At 45.4% G+C, this 7,889-nt stretch overlaps 2 pseudogenes; one reads left to right on the top strand and one right to left on the bottom strand.

The window, feature by feature from the left end:
• Positions 1-2,413: 2,413 nt before the first annotated feature.
• On the top strand, positions 2,414-3,043 carry LOC101580423 (annotated as a pseudogene).
• Positions 3,044-6,050: 3,007 nt separating this feature from the next.
• Positions 6,051-7,345, bottom strand: LOC101567299 (annotated as a pseudogene).
• Between the last annotated feature and the right edge of the window lie 544 nt (positions 7,346-7,889).

Below are 7,889 nucleotides of genomic sequence, written 5' to 3'. Positions count from 1 at the left end.
TTCTTCTTTCTCCTCCTCCTCCTCCTCTTCCTCCTCTTCCTCCTCCTCCTCCTCCTTCTCCTTCTCCTTCTTACTCTTCTTTTAGATAGAGTCTTGCTATGTAGTTCATACTGGCCTTGAACTTAGTATCTAGTCCGGCTGGCCTTGAACCCACAGCCATTCTCATGCCTCAGCCTCCCCAGTGCTGGAATTACAGGTGTGTGCCACCATACTCAGTGGCATTGGGTTCCTGCTTGGTTTTCTTGCTGCATAGTAACAAACCCGAGCATCCCACAGTGTGTTAGATAGAGCTGCCTTTATAACAAAACTACTCCTAAAATAACCTATAAAGCCATTAATCTGCAAACAGATGAATCTATTTATGAGGACAGAGTCCTTATGACACGATTACTTCCAGAAGATTTTAACTCATAAGTAGCATTAACATGCCTGCCTGGCAAGTATAAGGTCCTGAGTTTACTTCCCACTAAAAAAAAAAAAAAAAAAAAAGACTACAATTCCAGGAAGGACACACCCGAATCATAACACTGTTCCTGCAGCCTCCAGGTTGTCCACAACTCAGCTAGTTAAGGTGGGGAGAGAGAAGTTCAAATTATTTCTTATTTCCTATGCTCTTTCCTTTGAAGAGTCAGCTACTGTGTTGTGTTTTTAACCTAAGACTTTCTCTAAGGGGGTGGCAGTATGACTCCTTGTGTTCTGCTCATCCCAGGAAGCCCTTGTGTAGGTCAGTAGGGTGGGGGCTGCCACTTGGGGATTGGTCATCTCAGCTGCTATCAGTAATGTGTTCAGGTTTCTCTCTCTCTTTTATTTAGTACAGGGGAGAAAGGGTCTACAGGATCTCCCTACGTAGATCAGACTGTAGTGATCCTCCTATTTTCAGGCTCCCAAGCACTAGGATTACAGGCCTGCACCACCACGCCCAGGTCTCAATTGCTGTCTGGCCCCCGTATCTGCCTAAACAGGTGCTTTATTTATTTATTTTTCTTTTCGGAACCGGGGATTGAACTCAGGCCCTTGTGCTTGCCAGGGAAGCGCTTATTCTACTGAGCCATTTCCTGGCCCCAGCAGGCACTTTAATCTGCTGAGCTATTTGGCCATCCCTTAAAATTCCAAAACCTTTTGTGCACTGATTTCAAGGCACACATATTTCTACCTCATGAAACATTGTTCTATGCACAGAATTACTTAAAATATTTCATAAAATTATCTCTAGGCTTTGTGTATAAGATGAATATGAAACATGAGTGAATTTTTTTGTTTAGGTTTGGGTCCCATCCTCAAGATATGGCTCATCATATATATAGGAATATTCTGGGGGGTGGGGAGGTGGCTTAGTGGAATAAGTGCTTTCCTGGCAAGCACAAGGCCTGAGTTCAATACCTAGTTCTGCCAAAAAAACAAAACAAAACAAAACAAAACCCACATTTAGGGCCCAGGGAGATAGCTCAGTGGAATAAGCGCTTCCTTGGCAAGCACAAGGGTCTGAGTTCAATCCCCGGTTCTGAAAAAAAAAAAAAGGAATATTCCAAAATACTTCTGATCTCAAGCATTGTGGGCAAGAAAGACGGCTAGCATTTCCCATCCTTGGGGGCCCCCAGACTCAGGTTACTGTGTGCTCAGTATTAAAGTATTTCTCCATATACATTGGAAAGAACCTGCTCAGATTATAGATGGATGGTGGGCAGAAGGAAGCGGGGTCAACCCTTCTACAACATTCCTGCCTTATCTGAGGTTTTACTTTTGCAATTTCAGCTATCAGAGATCAACCATTGTCTAAAAATACTAAATGGAAATTTTCGTAAATAACATTTTGTGAGTTTTAAATTGCACTCTGTTTGATAAAATCTCATCCTGTTCTGCTCCAACCAGCCCTGGATGTGCATCATCCCCTTGTCCAAGTATCTATGTTGCTCCACCGCCTGCCCACCCACCATTTAGTGGCCAGCTTGGTAACCAAAGAGTCTGTCCCAGAACTGCAGTGTTTGTTTTCAAGGAAGCCTTATTGTACTTAACAAGGGCCACCAAAGAGAAACAGCACTCACGCTAAGGAAGCACTAGGGCATGAAACATGGAAGGCCAGATGAGCTCTAGTTCTGTGTGGCGGCTCTACAGGGCACGTAGGAAAAAAGTATGATACACATGGAGTTCTTTACTATTTGTGAGGTTTCATTTTGGCTGCCTAAAATGGTCATTTTAGTCTGCATGGGACCTCCACAAGGGGGCACTCTAACATTTGCCCTATAACATTTCTCAAAGGAAAAAGCCTAGGTTTTAAACCTCATTCAGTGATGTTTTGCTTGCTTTCAAGTTTTCCAGAAACCAGTTCTCGCCGGAGCTCTAGGAAGGAAGTGTCTCTGTTGCTCTCGGCCGCTGTGCGGGACCCTGAGGAAAAGCTACATCAGGCCGCGCCGCCATGGGCAAGGGAGACCCCAACAAGCTGCGGGGCAAGATGTCCTCGTATGCTTTCTTCGTGCAGACCTGCTGCGAAGAGCACAAGAAGAAGCACCCTGACTCCTCGGTCAACTTTGCCGAGTTCTCCAAGAAGTGCTCGGAGAGATGGAAGACCATGTCTGCCAAGGAAAAGTCGAAGTTTGAAGATATGGCGAAGAGTGATAAAGCTCGCTACGACAGGGAGATGAAAAATTACGTTCCTCCCAAAGCTGGCGATAAGAGGGGAAAGAAGAAAGATCCAAATGCACCTAAAAGACCACCATCTGCCTTTTTCCTGTTTTGCTCTGAACATCGCCCAAAGATCAAAAGTGAACAGCCAGGCCTGTCCATTGGAGATACTGCAAAAGAACTGGGAGAAATGTGGTCTGAGCAGTCAGCCAAAGATAAACAACCATATGAACAAAAAGCGGCTAAGCTCAAGGAAAAATACGAAAAGGATATTGCTGCATACTGTGCCAAGGGCAAAAGTGAAGCAGGAAAGAAGGGCCCTGGTAGGCCAACAGGCTCAAAGAAGAAGAGTGAACCAGAAGATGAGGAGGAAGAGGAGGAAGAAGAAGAGGAGGAAGAGAAAGAGGAGGAAGAAGAAGAATAAGCGGCTGTCCTGTAATGGCGTATGGAGTGAATGTGTGCTCAGGCAATTGTTTTGCTAAGAATGTGAATTCAAGTGCAGCTCAACATTAGCTTCAGTATAAAAACTGTACAGATTTTTGTATAGCTAATAAAATTCTTTGTAGAAAAAAATACTTTTTTTAAAAAATTCAGGTTGTAGCTTTTTGAGGGGCTACTACATACAGTTAGATTTTAAAGCTTTTGATGTTGAATGTTCCTAAATATTTAATGGTTTCTTCCATGTGGAAGGTAGCACCACAAATTTGCAGGAACTAGTACCAATAGTTAAGTTTTGAGTTGTTTAGGATGTTGCATTTTGTGTTGTTTTTTTTTAATTTGTAATAAAATTATGTATATTATTTCAAGTTTTCCAGAGACTTGCTACCTTGAGGACAGCTTGGTTCAGTCTTAGGCAATGATTTATCCTTCCTGTTTACCATAACCCAGACCTCATTGTTATACCATAGTACCCCAGTTAACTTGCATAAGCTAAATCCTGTGGACAAAAGATGAAAAATAAACTCTGTGTGTGTGTGTGTGTGTGTGTGTGTGTGTGTGTGTGTGCCAGCCAGAGAGAGAGAGAGGTTAAAAACAAAATCCTTGCACAAAGCTAGGACCTCTGAAGGCTTACTTTGGGAGCTTGTCTCAGCTGAGGTGGTGGCTGGGACAAGCAACATTCTTAGTCTCCAGGGAGAGGAAGCCTCAGTGGGTTCATTATGTGGGACTCTCAAACTGAGAAAGTGCTGCTGAAATTAATCCCCAGCTGTCTCTCTGCCTTGGCTGAGCCTGTGGTCTCAGAGTAGGTGCCTCTGCAAATCTATTTGTTAAAATCTGACCACCAATGTGATGGTGTTGGGGGAGCCCTTTGGGGAAATTATTACGTCATGGGGATCATATCCTCAAGAACAACACTGTTGCTGGTCTCAGTCTGTTTATTTTTGCAATAACTAAATACCTAGGGCTGGGTAATTTATAGAGAAAATGGGTTTATTTAGCCAGAGTTCTGGAAGACGAAGGGCACGATACTGACTTCTGCTTGTGATCTGGTGGAGGCCTTGCTGGGTCATGACATGGCAGAAAACATCTCATGGTGACACAGAGCAAACCAGAGAGAACTCGATTTGGTAACAAAGCCACTCCCACAATAACTCATTAGTCCATAATCTGTTAATCCATAAATGAATCAATCCATTCATAAGAACAGAGCCTTTGTGACCTTATTACCTCTTAAAGATCCCAGCTAGTCCTACTTCTTAATACTCCACAATGGGGCTTCAACATGCACTGTGGGGAGGACATACAGATATAATGGGACCCTTATAAAAGAGGTCCCCGGACTGGGGAGATGGCTCAGTAGAATAAGCACTTGCCCAGCAAGTGCAAGGGCCTGAGTTCAATCCCCGGTTCTGCCAAAAATAAATAAATAAAATACAGTGCAGCTATTTAAAAATAAATAAATAAATAAATAAAAATAAAAGAGGTCCCGGAAAATGATCTCACCCCTTCTACCCAGAAAATGCCATCTCAGACAGAAATGTGGGCCTCACCGGACACTACATAGACTCAAACCTTGATTTTAGACTTTATGGCCTGCAGACCGTAAGAGATAACTTTTAGTTATTTACAAGGAGTCTGGACAGACTAAGACAGGGACCTGAGGGAAGCACCAGAGAGACCATGGCGGTATGTAGAAGCAGTTTTGAATGTAAAGGAAACCTTAACACTTATACTTCTAACACTACAACAAGGACGAAACTGGAAAGTGCAGCCTATTCCTATAGTTAGAAAATTACAAAACTTAACAAGCCTTACCATTCCAGTGCCAGCTGCAAGATAGGAGTAGTTCAATCAGGGGTGCATCCTGTTATGTTTTGCTGGCTTTCAAGTTTTCCAGAGACTTACTACCTTGAGGACAGCTTGGTTCAGTCTTAGGCAATTATTTATTCTGCCTGCTAACCATAATCTGGACCTCCTTGTTATATGATAGTAACTCCAATTAGCTGCATAAGATAAATCCTGCCTATCAAGGTATGACAAAACATGTGTAACCAACTGTAGAATATCCTCTTGTCTTTTTTTTTTTTTTTTTGCGGAACTGGGGATTGAACTCAGACCCTTGTGCTTGCCAGGGAAGTGCTTATTCTACTGAGCCATCTCCCCGGCCCTTGTCTGCTTTTTGTATTTCCTCCAAAAATTCTGTAAGAGACTATAAAGCCCCAAGATGGGGCTGGTGATTTGAATTTCATTGTCCCCCAGCCCGCTAGGGTTAAAAAAAAAAACAAACAAACAAAAGCTGTACACTTTCCAAAGTTCCTTGGTGCTGTGTCTTGCCTCTGGCCTGATCCCAAGTTCCAAAACAGGATGCTCTCCACCATATCCTCTTCACATACTCACAGTCAAATAAAGAAACAGCTTTTCATGAGCAAGAAGGACTAGACACAGCCAGGCATGGTGGTACACGCCTGTTATTTTAACACTCAAGAGGCTGAAGCAGGAGGATTATGATGAGTTTGAGGCTAGCCTGGGCTACATAGTGAGTTCAAGGCCAGCCTGAACTAGCTGAGACCCTATCTAAAAAATAAAATAAAAAGAGCATGCTCTTCCTCAGGAGCTTTACTCGTGCTTTATTTTTTAGATAGGAAGATTTTTGTGCTTTGGATGTGATTTGTCCTCTGAAGTATCATGGGCTAGAAGCTGATCCTCAAGTTTACAGTATTGGGAAGGTGGAAATTTCAAGAGGTAAGGCCTGGAGCTGGGGAGATGGCTCAGTAGTATAAGTGCTTACCTGGCAAGCACAGGGTCCTGAGTTCAATCCCCAGTCCTGAAAAAAAAAGAGGTAGGGCCTAATGTGAGATGATCAGATAATGTTTGTTTGTTTTTTCTCTTGAAAGAGTTTATTATGAACCAGTTTCATAGGCCACAAGCAAATAAAAGGACTGTGTACAGCCTCACAGGAAACAGGCAGGGAGCAGAGGAGGGTCAAGACGAGTCTAAGGCCATGGTGGGCACATTCCTAAGGGAGGGGACTGAATCCCTGGAGGGGGCATGCCCATAGGAGTCCCTCATCCAGGAGGGATCCCCATTGGGGGACCCATGGGTGGTTACATGCCAGGAGGAGGGTCCATCATTCCTGGAGGGGGGTGCCCCTTGGCCCATAGGTGGTGGAGGACCCCCACGGCCAGGCAGGTGGGTACTGGGTCAGGGCCCCTGCAATACTAGCTGTAGCAGCAGCCGCAGCAGCCACAACAGTGCCTCTTCCTTGTGGGGTCATCGCCTGCTGGGATGGCCCACCAACCCCGCAGGCTGGCCCAGCAAGTCCTGCAGGAGCCTGTGGCATGGGAGCACCAGCTGGGATTCCTCTACCTGCAGCCCTACCTACCGATTCCTGGGCCCCCAGCAGCTCCAGCAAGTGGCACTCAGGCAATGCCAGTGTCTTTGGGAAGAGGTCCTTCTGCTGCAGGCAGTCTGAGTTAGATAGAAATATTGTAAATAGTTAGACAGGGTCAGGCCTTCGAAGGAGGTGACAAAGCCCAGACACCTTACTGGGGGAGATGCTCGTGGTGTGAGCCAGACCTAAAGATCAAACAAATGCTGACTTCCCTAAAGTTGGCATCCAGGATTGCTCATTAGTCGGGAAAAATCATCGACTGAAGGCCACTAGATAAGGTCCCGTTTTACATTCATGCCCCCTTGCTGCGTGACCGCTACCCCATTTGGTCCTGGGCCTAATAAATTTTACCTGAGCAATGGTGCTTGTAATCCCATTGTTGACCATAGTTTTGTCCCACTCTGTATCCGCCTAAGCAGGACCCCTTTGTCTCTACCTTAGCCCTTCAAGGTTTTGTCCTGTAAAAACCTGAAAGAGACAGCTTCCTGGGCAACCCGCTCGGGCCCCCCTTCTGTCCCTCTCCGACAGAAGCTTTCCTTTGCAATAAAGTTTTACCATCAACCTCCATTTGTTCCTAAAATTCATTCTTTGGTTTTAGAGAACATGAACTCATCCAGGCCAGGATGGGAATTTCATGTTCCTATATGACTTTCACTGTCATAGAGACCAGGTTCTCCCTCGCAGCAGCACCAGGCCGAGGACTCGTTTCTCTTCCCTTTCTGCTTGCTAAGAGTTCTTTGGCTTGATCTTCCTGAATTCATCACAGTCACAGAGGATCGAGCTCATATGCTTGTTGAAAGCCTGGAAGGTGCCGATGAAGACCTGGCCATCCGGGGGGATGCACCTCATCCTGTAGTCAGCGTGCTGCAGCATCTTGCTGCTCTTGCCCACCGTCATGGTTTGCCATTCTGATGGTTCGGATATGTGCCAGATTCACCTCCTCAGGGGCCTACGCAGAGCCAGGAGCCAGATCATGGTTTTACCAGCTCCCTCTGGGTCCTTCCTCGTTCAGGGCCATGCAGAAAGAGATGACAGAACAGCAATCAGTGGGGAATGGCCTGCTGTGTGATTTACTGGAAAGAACAAAAACAAAAGTTCCCACTTTGAGGAGGGACTCCAAAAAGCGGCTATCATAGATTTTTTTTTTTTTTTTTTTCCTTGAGACTGGGTGTTGCTACATAGCTCAGGCTGGCCTTCAACTCACTACGTCGGCCAGGCTGGCCTCAGACCCACTGTGATCCTGCTGGCTCAGCCTCTGGAGTGCTGGAATTCCAGGTGTGCCCCACAATGCTTTTATGTAGTCTCCAGTGCAAAAGATACCATTTTGGAAACGTGAGCGAATGCAGGGACGCTGCTTGCTGTTGGCTGTTGCCAGGCTTTTGATGTCTGGAAAGCAGGCTGTCTTGCTTCTTTGTTCTTTGCATTCCAGCCCCCTGAGGCT

The sequence above is a fragment of the Octodon degus genome, unplaced genomic scaffold, assembly GCF_000260255.1.
Source record: "Octodon degus isolate 3935 unplaced genomic scaffold, OctDeg1.0 scaffold00018, whole genome shotgun sequence".
NCBI lineage: Eukaryota > Metazoa > Chordata > Mammalia > Rodentia > Octodontidae > Octodon > Octodon degus.
This window is presented reverse-complemented; position numbering and strand designations above follow the sequence as displayed.